Raw genomic sequence first — 13,414 nt, 5'->3', positions numbered from 1 at the left:
GGGGCCGGGGCCGTGGGTGCCCGCCCGACCTCGGCTGGCCCGCGCGCCCTGTTCCGCCCCGGAGCTGCTCTGCCCGGGAGGAAGCGGCGCCGCCTGGCCCGCTGCAGCGTAGACGCCCGGCCTTGCCCTCGGGCTGGCCGGGCCGCTGGGGCCGGAGAAAGCCCCATTGTTGCCCGAGCGCGCCCGGCAGCCAGCCGGGATTTCTGTCGCAGAGAGAGGCCTTTGTTCGCTCTCACCCTGCCTGACTGTCCCGCTTTCTGTTCCAGCCTCATTTGCTCGCCAGGCCCAACCGGTTCCTGCGCTGGTGACAAGGAGCAGGTGGCGACACCGAGCTTTCAGTCCCCTCCCCTCTAGCTACCCAAGAAATCTCTGTGCTTGGCCACCTGCCATGAGGACGGTGTCACGGCCCAGCCCGCTGCGCCCGCCTTGGCTCCCTCCGGCCCTGTCCTGGGTGAGGGGCGCGGGGACCGTAGAGGCCACACGGACCACGGAGCTCCTGGCTTGGGCCATGGTCCCAGGATGTCCGTCTCTCTGTCCTGCTCCGTTCACTCCAGCAGAACGGGAAGCATTGAAGCTGGGAGATGAGGCCCAGAACCTCCTGCAGTCTGCCACGGGCCTTGCGTGCCTCTGCCTCCACTTACCCGTCTAAGGCTGGGAATGATCCTAACCTTCTTCCTTTATTTTAAGAATTATTTTTTATGGGACCAGCAGCTAGTGTAATGGCTATATCGCTGAACTCCCATGTAGTCGACAGCGGTTTGAGTCCCGGATCCGGTGGCTTAAACTCACGCCAGGCGCGTGTGCGTGCGTGCCCAAGATCCCGAGAGGAGAATGGAGGAGAAGGGATTGTGGCGTGACCATCCCCCCGGGGGTTGATTTCTCACTTTCTGTCTCTCTGTCTCTCTGGTGAGCACAGGCGCCCTGTAGCAAAAACCTCTCAAAAAAAAAATCTACAAACAGTCAATGTGGATGAGAACTAACTGCTGATTTTCAAATAAAGTTAAATAAAAATAATAATATTTTTAAATTTAACTTTATTTATTTGTTTATTTATTTTAATTTGACCAGAGAGAGACAGAATGAGAGAGAGATAGAGAAAGAGAGAAAGTGAGAAAGCAAGCTGCCAGGTCTGGGACTTGAAGTGCAGTCGGCCATGTGGGAGTCCAGTGCCCTTAACCACCACACCACCTGCTGGCCTCACCTCCTCCCTTGTTTTAAAGATATTTTTGCTGTAGGGCAGTGCACTTGCTGGAGAGACAGAGAGACAGTGAGAATTCACACCCTAGAGGTGGTTACACCATAGACCCTTCTTCGTTCTCTCGATTTCGGGCACCACAGGTGCCCAGCGTGAGTTTCAGGCTGCTGGGTCTGGGGCTGGAACCACATTTGGCCTTGTGAGAGTCCAGTACCTTAACCACCATACCAGCTGCTGGCCTCATTTTTTAATTTTTTTGAAGAAGTTTTTGCTGTAGGGCGTGTGCACTCTCTAGAGAGGCAGAGAGACAGAAAGCGAGAAATCACCCTCTAGGGGGGATGGCCACTCTGCAATCCCTTCTCCTCCATTCTCCTCTCAGGATCTCCTCTTGGGCACACATGCACACGTGCCAGGCGTGAGTTTAAGCCATCGGGTCTGGGATTCAAACTGTGGTCGACTACATGAGAGTACGACAGTCATTATGCTATCTACTGGTCCCCCCATTTTTTTAAGAGAGATTTTTATTATAGGGTGCTTGTACTTGCGCTTGCCAGAGAGACAGAAAGCGAGAAATCACCTCCCTGGGATATAACTACCATCAATTCCTTCTCCATTCTCTTAGGATTTTGGGCACAACACACAAACACACACACACACACACAAACACCCAGTGTGAGTTTTAAGGTGCCGGGTCCTGGACTTGAACCACCATTGACTACATGGGAGTCCAGCGACATAACCATTATGCCATGTGCTGGTTCTAACATCCGCTTTTAAAAATTCATTTACTTGGGGACCAGCAGTTGGCGTAATGGCTATGTCGCTAGACTCCCATGTAGTCAACATGGTTCGAGTCCTGGATCTGGTGGCTTAAACTCACGCTGGGTGTGTGTGCATGCATGTCCAAGATTCCAAGAGGAAAATGGAAGAGAAGGGAGTTCAGTGTGGCCATCCCCCCTTGGGGGTGATTTCTTGCTTTCTGTCTCTCTCTGTCTTTCTGGTGTGCACATGCACCCTATAGCAAAACTCCCCACCCCTGAAAAAATACATTTACTTGTTTATCTACCTATTTATTTTTTAGAGAGATTTTTGCTGTAAGGTGCAGGCACTCACTGGAGAAACAGACAGAAGGCAATAAATCATTCCGTGGGGGGTAATGGCCACACTGCAATCCCTTCTCCTCCATGGGATCGTGGGCATGCACATACGTGTGCCTGGTGTGAGTTTCAAGCCTCTGGATTCAGGATTCGAACTGCGGTTGGCCATGTGGGAGCCCAGTGACGTCACCATTACGCCATCTGCTGGTCCCTCTTTGTTGTAGGTCTAGGACTCAAACTGCAGTTGGCTCGTGGGGGAATCCAGTGCCTTACCGCCACACCTTCTCTTGAGGGAGGGCCTTGTCTAAAGCCCAGCATGGTGGACGGGAGGTGTTTCTCTCTTCCTTTCCTGTCTTTTATTCATGATAGAGCACAGGCCTTGAGAGAGAGAGCGTGCAGCACCCTCCGCACTGCCTGGACGTGGCCAGGCGCTTCTGTGCGTGCCCAAAATCCTGAGAGGAGGATGGAGGGGAAGGCATGGCCATCCCTCCTGTCGAGTGATTTTTCAAAAATTTTATTTAACTTTGTTTATTATTATTTTCCAGTTTCAATCAGAGAGAGAGAGAGCAAGAGAAAGAGAGGGAACGTGAGAAGGAAGCCACCTGTCTGGGACTTGAACCGTGGTTGGCCATGTGGGAATCCAGCGACTTTAACTACCATGCCACCTGCCGGCCCCTATTTCATTTTCCTTCTTCTTCATCTCTGGTGAACGCGCACGATGCCCTATAGCAAAAAAAAAAAAAAAAAAAAAGAAAGAAAAAAAGAAAAAAAGAAAGAAAAAAGAAGGAAAGAAAGAAATTCAGAGGTAAAGGAATATTTTGAACCCACAGAATTGGAAGAACTGAAAGATCTGGAGGCTGCTGCCCTTTCCGAAGCATGCGGTGAAAGGACAGTTCTGGCTGTGTGCAGGATAGTCACGGACAAGCTCACGTGGAGTGGGTGGCCATCCCAGGGCCCAGGGCCCATGAGCAGGCTCTCGTAGCGTAGATAAACAAGTGCATGCTCCCTTGTGTTTGTGCAAAGGCTACTTTTTCTTTCTTTTTAAAAGATTTTTTTGCACTAGGGAGCATGCACTTGTCAAAGACAGAAAGAGACAGAGAAAGAGGGAAAATAAGAAATCACCTCCAGGGGGCGTTGGCCATGCCACAGTCCCTTCTCCCATTTTTGCTATGGTGCACTCCTCCATTCTCCTCTCAGGATTTTGGGCACGCATGCACATATACCTGGAGATCTCCAGGCCGCAGGGTCTAGGACTCGAACTGGGGAGTCGGCCATGTAGGACCCAGCACTTTAACCTGCAGGCCATCTGCTGGCCCTGCAAAGACTACTTTTATCTGCTGGGGAACCTTCACATGCAGGAGGGATGGAGTTGGGGCAGTGCCAACCGTGTGGGGACTTAAGGGAGCCATCAGGAGCAGGCTGCCTCGGCCCCTTCTCCCACTCTAGGAGGAGCATGGCTCTGGGTGGGGCAGGGCGCCTGCTCAGAGAGGTAGCTGAGCATAGAGAAAAGGCCTCCCCTCTGACCTGTGACCCAGGCTGGGCCAGCTGAGGTCCTTCCTAGCATGGCCAGCCTGGGCAGGAGATGGAGCCCTTTCCTAGCTGGTCTGGGCAGTGTAAGCCTGCGGGCCTGGAGCCTCCAGGAACCATGCTCCTGTCAGGAGCAGGAGCCTGGAGTAGCTCAGCTGCCAGAGGGAGCGGATGGAGACACCAGAGTCCCCAGAGGTCCCCTTCCCGACTCAGCCACTCAAGGCCATTAGTGCCCAGGCTACTCCCCGCTGAGTTTCTGTCATTCCCAATTAAGAGACCCCTAGCCAATACAGCACAGAACACTCCAGGGGAGGAAGAAGACAGACATGTGTCACGTGTCTGCTGTTAAATGCTGCTTTGCTTATTCATGACGGAGCATGTACGTGCACATGTGTGTGAGAGGAGCTTCCTCCTCGGGGTCTGGCCCGCTGTGATCTCCTCCAGCGTCTAGCCTGTCAGATCTTGGGCACCTGCACATGTACCCAGCATGTTTCAGGCACAAATGACAGAACTTAGCAGCGATGTCACAGCTCGGGTTCGGGTTCCGGAATGCAGGCTCTGAGCCAGGGGCTGGCCACAGGATGTTTGTTTGGGATCCCGCCCTGTGAGAAGGGGGAAACTGGAGTTGGGATGGGCAGAGGGAGACGTCCAGCCTGCAGTGCAGGTCCGAGGACAGCTCCAGCCAGTCCCGTGTGAGCGCTGCGGCTGGGGCTGCCCGGGGATGGGCCAGGATGGTCAGCTGGGAGTCTCCTGCCTAGAGCAGGCAGAGCAGGCACGTGACTGGGTGATGCTGAAGGCTGCCTGCTAACATTCCTCCCTGCAACTGGGGGACCAAGTCTTTCACTGAAGAAGATCAGAGCAACCCAACACAGTGTTTTTATTTTGTTTGTTTGTTTGTTTGTTTTTGAGAGGTTTTTGCTATCAGGCGCTTGTGCTCGCCAGAAAGACAGAGACAGAGAGACAGAAAGCGAGAAATCACTCCCCAGGGGGGATGGCCATGCTGCAATCCCTTCTCTTCCTTTCTCCTCTCCGGATCTTGGGCACATACACACACGTGCCCAGCATGAGTTTAAGCCACCAGGTCCGGGACTTGAACCACGGTCAACTACATGGGAGTCCAGCGACATAGTCATTACACTAACTGCTGGTCCCTTGTTTCTTTTTCTTTCTTTTTTTTTTTAGAGATTTTTGCTATAGGGTGTATGTGCTTGCCAGAGAGACGGAGACAGAGAGACAGAAGTGAGCCAGAATTGAGAAGTCACGCCCCAGGGTGCATGGCCATGCCACAATCCCTTCTCCATTCTCCTCTTGGGATTTTGGGCATGCACACACACATACCTGGCGTGTTTTAAGCTGCCGGGTCTGGCACTTGAACCGCGGTTGACTACATGGGAGTCCAGTGACACAACATTGCGCCATCTGCTAGTCACCTAGATTTTTTCTTTTTTAATTCTATTATTTATTTTCAGTTTGCAGTATAGCACATGTGCTCACCAGAGAGAGACAAAGTGAGAAATCACCCCTTGGGGCTTGACCACAAGCAATCCCTTCTCTCCCATTCTCTTGGGATTTGGGGCATGCACACACACACGTGCCCAGTATATTTTTCAAGCCACCTGGTCCAGAGCTCAAACTACACAGTTGGCCATGTAGAATCCAGCCACCTTAACCTCCATGCCACCTGCCGGGTTGAGAGTGTCCCTTTAACATCTGCCAAACTCTGTGCCTGACCTGCTCAGTCAGCAAGAGGGGATGATCCAGCCCATTACAGGACATAGGCTTGGAGATGCAGGGGACCAGAATATGCCACCCAAATATGCCACTCTAGCATCAGGATTCTTTTGAACTAAAATCAATTGAGAAACAACAGGGCCAGTCAGTGGCATGGTGGTTAAGGTGGCTGGATCCCACATGGCCAAGTGTGTGGTTGGGTCTGGACCCAGTGGCTTGAAAATCATGCCTTGAGCATATGTGTCCATGCTCAAAATCCTGAGAGGGTAAATGGAGGAAAAGGGATTGCAGTCTGGCCATCGCCCTTGGGGGTGCTTGCCTCCAGGAACCATGCTCCTGTCGGGAGCAGGAACCTGGAGTAGCTCAGCTGCCAGAGGGAGCGGATGGAGACACCAGAGTCCCCAGAGGTCCCCTTCCCGACTCAGCCACTCAAGGCCATTAGTGCCCAGGCTACTCCCCGCTGAGTTTCTGTCATTCCCAATTAAGAGACCCCTAGCCAATACAGCACAGAACACTCCAGGGGAGGAAGAAGACAGACATGTGTCACGTGTCTGCTGTTAAATGCTGCTTTGCTTATTCATGACGGAGCATGTACGTGCACATGTGTGTGAGAGGAGCTTCCTCCTCGGGGTCTGGCCCGCTGTGATCTCCTCCAGCGTCTAGCCTGTCAGATCTTGGGCACCTGCACATGTACCCAGCATGTTTCAGGCACAAATGGCAGAACTTAGCAGCGATGTCACAGCTCGGGTTCGGGTTCCGGAATGCAGGCTCTGAGCCAGGGGCTGGCCACAGGATGTTTGTTTGGGATCCCGCCCTGTGAGAAGGGGGAAACTGGAGTTGGGATGGGCAGAGGGAGACGTCCAGCCTGCAGTGCAGGTCCGAGGACAGCTCCAGCCAGTCCCGTGTGAGCGCTGCGGCTGGGGCTGCCCGGGGATGGGCCAGGATGGTCAGCTGGGAGTCTCCTGCCTAGAGCAGGCAGAGCAGGCACGTGACTGGGTGATGCTGAAGGCTGCCTGCTAACATTCCTCCCTGCAACTGGGGGACCAAGTCTTTCACTGAAGAAGATCAGAGCAACCCAACACAGTGTTTTTATTTTGTTTGTTTGTTTGTTTGTTTTTGAGAGGTTTTTGCTATCAGGCGCTTGTGCTCGCCAGAAAGACAGAGACAGAGAGACAGAAAGCGAGAAATCACTCCCCAGGGGGGATGGCCATGCTGCAATCCCTTCTCTTCCTTTCTCCTCTCCGGATCTTGGGCACATACACACACGTGCCCAGCATGAGTTTAAGCCACCAGGTCCGGGACTTGAACCACGGTCAACTACATGGGAGTCCAGCGACATAGTCATTACACTAACTGCTGGTCCCTTGTTTCTTTTTCTTTCTTTTTTTTTTTAGAGATTTTTGCTATAGGGTGTATGTGCTTGCCAGAGAGACGGAGACAGAGAGACAGAAGTGAGAAGTCACTCCCCAAGGGGGATGGCCATGCCACAATCCCTTCTCCATTCTCCTCTTGGGATTTTGGGCATGCACACACACATACCTGGCGTGTTTTAAGCTGCCGGGTCTGGCACTTGAACCGCGGTTGACTACATGGGAGTCCAGTGACACAACATTGCGCCATCTGCTAGTCACCTAGATTTTTTCTTTTTTAATTCTATTATTTATTTTCAGTTTGCAGTATAGCACATGTGCTCACCAGAGAGAGACAAAGTGAGAAATCACCCCTTGGGGCTTGACCACAAGCAATCCCTTCTCTCCCATTCTCTTGGGATTTGGGGCATGCACACACACACGTGCCCAGTATATTTTTCAAGCCACCTGGTCCAGAGCTCAAACTACACAGTTGGCCATGTAGAATCCAGCCACCTTAACCTCCATGCCACCTGCCGGGTTGAGAGTGTCCCTTTAACATCTGCCAAACTCTGTGCCTGACCTGCTCAGTCAGCAAGAGGGGATGATCCAGCCCATTACAGGACATAGGCTTGGAGATGCAGGGGACCAGAATATGCCACCCAAATATGCCACTCTAGCATCAGGATTCTTTTGAACTAAAATCAATTGAGAAACAACAGGGCCAGTCAGTGGCATGGTGGTTAAGGTGGCTGGATCCCACATGGCCAAGTGTGTGGTTGGGTCTGGACCCAGTGGCTTGAAAATCATGCCTTGAGCATATGTGTCCATGCTCAAAATCCTGAGAGGGTAAATGGAGGAAAAGGGATTGCAGTCTGGCCATCGCCCTTGGGGGTGCTTTCGCTCTCTGACTCTGTCCAGTGATCCTGCGTGCCCTGTAGCAAAATTAAGAAAAAGAAAAAAAAAAGACACAGAATGGCTCTCTCCTTTCTGCAGGAAATGCAGGGTATAAATTCCTCTTAGAAAGACTTCCCTCTTTTCATACGAGGAGAACAGCCTTATACAGAGTATGGTGGCAGTCAGCTTAGATGTGTATTAAGAGGATCTCTACTGGGACCAACAGTTGGCGTAATGGCTATGTCGCTGGACTCCCATGTAGTCGACCGCAGTTTGAGTCCTGGACCTGGTGGCTTAAACTCATGCCGGGCACGTGTGCGTGTGTGCCCAAGATCCCGAGAGGAGAATGGAGGAGAAGGGATTTTGGCGTGGCCATCCCCCCGGGGGGTCATTTATCACTTTCTGTCTCTCTGTCTCTCTCTGTCTGTCTAGTGAGCGCACGTACCCTATAGCAAAAAAAAAAAAAAAAAAAAGAAAAAGAGGACCTTACTCACTGGGCAGTGTCCCCTGGCAGGACACTCATCTGAAAGACAGTTGTCCATCCTAGAGAAACACAGGTCACCGCCAGGTGGGAGCCCTGACGTAAATCAGAAGGCACTGAGCAGCGGGCTTCCTGATTTGCTGAGCAAGGAAGTGCCAGACATCGCAGGGTGAATCTGTAGCACTGTCATGCTTTTTTTTTTTTTCCTTTATGTCAGAGGATACATGTGCGTGCTCTCCAGGAGGGGAGAGAGAGAGAGCGAGAGAGAGCGAGAGAGAGCGAGAGAGAGCGAGAGAGAGAGAGAGAGAGAGAGAGAGAATGAATGCACCTACCAATGGGGTGTGTTCACACCACAATCCTGGCATGCATACATGCCCAGTATGTTTTTCAAGTCACTGGGGTGGGATTTGCAGTTGGCCATGTGGGATCTGGCTTCTTAAATGCTGTGCTACTGGGCCCACCCCATGTTCCAGTTCTAAACACCAGCCACCCCCTTATCTGACAACTGTTCTTTTCCTTCCTTCCTTCCTTCTTTCTCTTCCTTCTCTCTCTCTCTTTCTTTCTTTCTTTTGTTCTTTCTTTTCCTTCCTTCCTTCCTTCCTCCCTTCCTTCCTTCCTTCCTTCCTTCCTTCCTTCCTTCCTTCCTCCCTCTCTCTCTCTCTCTTCCTTTCCTTCTTTCTCTTTGTTTTTTTCTTCTTTGTTTCTTTCTTTCCTCTTTCTTTTTTTTTTTTTTTTTTGAGAGATTTTCACTGTAGGGCGCGTGCGCTCGCCAGACAGACAGAGAGAGACATAGAGACAGAAAGCGAGAAATCACCCCCCAGGGGGGATGGTCACGCCGCAATCCCTTCTCCTCCATTCTCCTCTCGGGATCTTGGGCACGCACGCACACGCGCCCGGCATGAGTTTTAAGCCACCGGGTCCAGGACACGAACCGCGGTCGACTACGTGGGAGTCCAGCGACATAGCCATTACGCTAACTGCTGGTTCCCATTCCTCTTTCTTTTTGAAAGATTTTTGCTATAGGGTGTGTACGCTCACTGGAGACAGACAGAAAGTGAGAGATCACCCCATAGTGGGGATGGCCACATCATAACTCCTTCTCCTCCATTCTCCTGTCGGGATTTGGGGCATGCACACGTGCACACGCACCCGACATGAGTTTCAAGTCACCTGGTCCCATTGACCATGTGAGTGTCTGGCACTTTAACCACTCCATCACCCGCTCGCCCCCTTTTCCTCCTTTTTTAATGATAGAGAACACACGTGCACGTGCATGAATGAGGGAGGAAGAGAGAGAAGCCCCATTGGCAGGGTTTCATGCCGTGACCCCTTTCCTCCGCCCCCCAGGTCCTCAGGATCCTGGATACTGCATACATGTCCAGCATGCTACAAGGCCACCCTGGGGATCCAGCCCACAGGTGACCCCGTGGCTTCCAGACTGCAGGTACTTACTGCTGTGCCAGGCCTGCTGCTCCTTCTCTGTCCCCTCCGTCTGTCCCTCTTAACGACCTCTCCTCATAGCGCTCCCCTTATTTCATTTCCGCCTGTCTAACAGCAGACCACGTGCACTCGTGCAGGCTAGGAGACGATTTCCTCTACTCTCTCAGGGTCAGTGACTGGGCAATCTGACAGAAGACGAGTAATAGGAGACATACAGGTGGGGCTGGCGGGTGGTGTGGTGGTTAAGGGTGCTGGACTCCCACATGGTTAATCGTGGTTCAAGTCCCAGAACTGGGGGCTTGCTTTCTCACTTTCTCTCTCTCACTCTGTCCCTCTCTGTGGGAGGCTGCGCACCAGCAAATATCGCCGGTTTCTCAGAGAGCAAACAATTACACAATGCCGAAGGCCACGATTGGTTCCCCTTCAAAACCTCACCTTCAAAACCATACTCTGATTGGCCACTTCCCATAAAGGCCACAATTGGCTCCCCTTCAAAACCTCACCTTCAAAACCATACTCTGATTGGCCACTTCCCATAAAGGCCACAATTGGCTCCCCTTCAAAACCTCACCTTCAAAACCATACTCTGATTAGCTACTTCCCATAGCAAATCAGTGAGCTTAGAATCCCTCAAATTTGCATATCTGGCACCTCATGATTGGTCCACAGAAGCAACAAATCATAACCCACCTTTTACAATCCTTTATTTAACCAATCACTGCCTACCAGCATGTATATAACCACGATCCCTGGCCCACAATCGCCAGACAACCCTGAAGACCCTGAAGAATTGTGACGCTGTGTCATCTCCATACTGCCCACAATAAACAACCCTGAAGAGTTCGTCTCCGTGTTGTAACACTGCATCGTTCGTCCGTCTCTCACTCCTTCCCTCAGGAAACCTGTTCGACTGTCCCCCCGGGTCGGGACACCTCTCCAGTCCAATTAAGAAATAAATAAATTGGGACCAGCAGTTAGCGTAATGGCTATATCGCTGGACTCCCATGTAGTCTACCGGGGTTCAAGTCCCAGACCTGGTGGCTTAAACTCATGCTGGGCGCGTGTGTGTGCGTGCCCAAGATCCCGAGAGGAGAATGTAGGAGAAGGGATTGCGGTGTGGCCATCCACCCTGGGGAGCGATTTCTCGCTTTCTATCTCTCTGTCTCTGTCTTTCTGGTGAGTGTGTGCGCCCTATAGCAAAAACCTCTCTCTAAAAAAAAGAAGATAATGTCTGTACATTGTGATGTGAAAAGTTTTGTGTGGCTTAGGGAACTTCACAGAAAACCTATGTAGAAGTGGCTAGGCTCGGCAGGTTTTATACCATTCTAACAAAGGCTGATAGATTCATAGGGAAGAGATGAGACTCAAACGAAAGTGGTCTCAGAGGCTGCCAGGTGGCGTGGTGGTTAAGGGGACTAGACTCCCACATAGCCGACCACAGTTCGAGTCCCAGACCTGATGGCTTGCTTTCTCATTTTCTGTCTCTCTCTCTCACACACACACACACACATTCTCTCTCCCTCTGGTCAAATTAAAATACATTAATAAATAAAGATAAATAAAATATTTTTAAAGGGGTTTCTTGGCTTCTTAGGGGCAGTAAACTGTGGGATGGTAACCATGGGGGAGGGTCCTGGCAGATAAGGGTTACTTACTAAGGTTGTTTATGTCGACTCTTTTGTCGGCATCTCTGAATCTGGGGATAAGGTCGTCCGTCCTCCCTCTCCTCGTACTGAAGAGGGGAATGTCCTGGGAGACATCTATACCCTGCTTTTCCTGCAGAAGGCTCCCCCTGGGCCTGCCTTTTCTCGATTGCCTTCAGCTCAAAATAATCCTCATGCCAGAATGGCATATTCTGGGTGGCGTCCTCTGGTCCCCTCCACCTCTCGGCCCATGTCCCCGTGATGGGCTGGGTCGTTCCACGGGGACCTCATATCTGCGTCCTATGAACTGCTCCCTCTTGCCTGGGAACAGGCCTCCCCCAGGCTCGTCTCTGGGCTTTTCCTTCCTCACGCTCTCGTTTCTCTCTTGGCCTTCTTGTCCTGAGCCAGGGCACACCATTTCTCTCTGTGCTGGACTCCCCAGCCCTGATTGTGCAGCCCCGAGCTTGTCCCCAGGCTTGTGAACAACTGATACCTGAAGGTCTCACCTGTGGAAAGAACATGCTGTTTCGTCTACAGAACCATATGCCCTGCAGCCAGGAGGAGCAGGAGGAGCAAGCAGGAGGTCGGTGTGGCTCACAGGGGAGCATGCTTCCAGGCTGGACTTGACACCTTGTCCCTGTGCTGGGCGTGCGCTGTGTCCTCGTTCAGTAGCCACGGCCTCCACATGCCAATACCAGTCCCTCAGTAGTTTATGAAGGATAAGCTAGCTTGTTATTTTTCCCATCAATTTTGCTGTAGGGCACGTGCTTGCCAGAGAGAGACAGAGAGAAGGGGAAAGTGAGAACCCCCACCCTGGGAAGATGGCCACAACACAGTTCCTTCTCCTCCATACTCCTCTTAGGATTTTGGGCATGCGCATACACATACCCAGCACAAGTTTAAGCCACCGGGTCCAGGACTTGAACCACAGTCAATTAAGTGGGAGTCCAGCAACATAACCATTATACCATCTGCTGGTCCTAGGTTTATTTTTTTCATGAGAGTGAGAGACAGCCACCCTCAAGGAGGTCTTATACCGCAGTCCATCCCAGCCTTCCCAGCCAGCTGGCACCACCAGTGTGCAAGCCTCACGTGTTTGGAGAGCTGAACACCAATCTTCCATGTGGATCCGCTGCACTTGAGCAGTCCGTTACTGCTGGGCCAAAGGGCCGGCCAGACCTTGCTGTTTTTTCATTTCAAAGACCCAGAGGTGGGTTCAGGGACTCAGATTTAATGCCAGTTCAACTTTGTTGTTGTTGTTGTTAAAGAGAGACTTTTGCTATAGGGCACATGCATTTGCCAGTGAGACAGAGATAGAGAGTGAGAAATCACCCCCTGGGGGGATGGCCATGCCACAATCCCTTCTCCTCTTGGGATTTTGGGTGCACACGCACACGCACCCACTGGGTCCGGGACTCAAACCACTGTTGACTATGTGGGAGTCCAGTGGCATAATCATTTCTCATCTGCTGGTCCCAGTCCTTCTCATTACCCATCAGTGACACCATGGGTCTAACTGCCCTGGCTCAATCACCAAGGAATCATGGCCCCTCAATTTAACCGATCACCCCTCATTCTGGCCCTGAGTGCCATGGTCAGGACCACCTCTCCACAGATTGTCCTCCTCCATAGACCGCTCCGTACCTGACCGCCTACTGCACACCCCCCCACTGCCTTTGACCTCCCCTCTCCACCCTGCAGGCCTGCCCTGAGTTACTGCCCACACGTAGCTGCCCCACCCCACCTGCCCTGCCTCTGTAATAAGGTCACGAACACCCTCGGCACAGGGCTCCCAGGACCGATCTGCAGTGGTAACCACAGCAGTCATTAACACACGGCACTCTACCAAGGCCAGGCGCTGGTCGTTAACCCACTGAGTGCTCACAACAGCCCAGTGCACGAGGTCTTGGGGCTGCCAGTTTACAGACGAGGAACTGAGGCATGGGGAGAAACGGTAACACAGCTAGGAGGAGACAGAGCCAGGACTGAGAAAGCCTGGGCCAGAGACTGGCTCCTGCTTATTCTGCCAGCCGCTGGTCCAGCAGCCCCTCCCG

Source organism: Tupaia chinensis, unplaced genomic scaffold (assembly GCF_000334495.1).
Source record: "Tupaia chinensis unplaced genomic scaffold, TupChi_1.0 Scaffold149383_1, whole genome shotgun sequence".
Taxonomy (NCBI): Eukaryota; Metazoa; Chordata; class Mammalia; order Scandentia; family Tupaiidae; genus Tupaia; species Tupaia belangeri.
The sequence above is the reverse complement of the archived record's forward strand: the minus strand, read 5'-3'. Positions refer to the sequence as shown.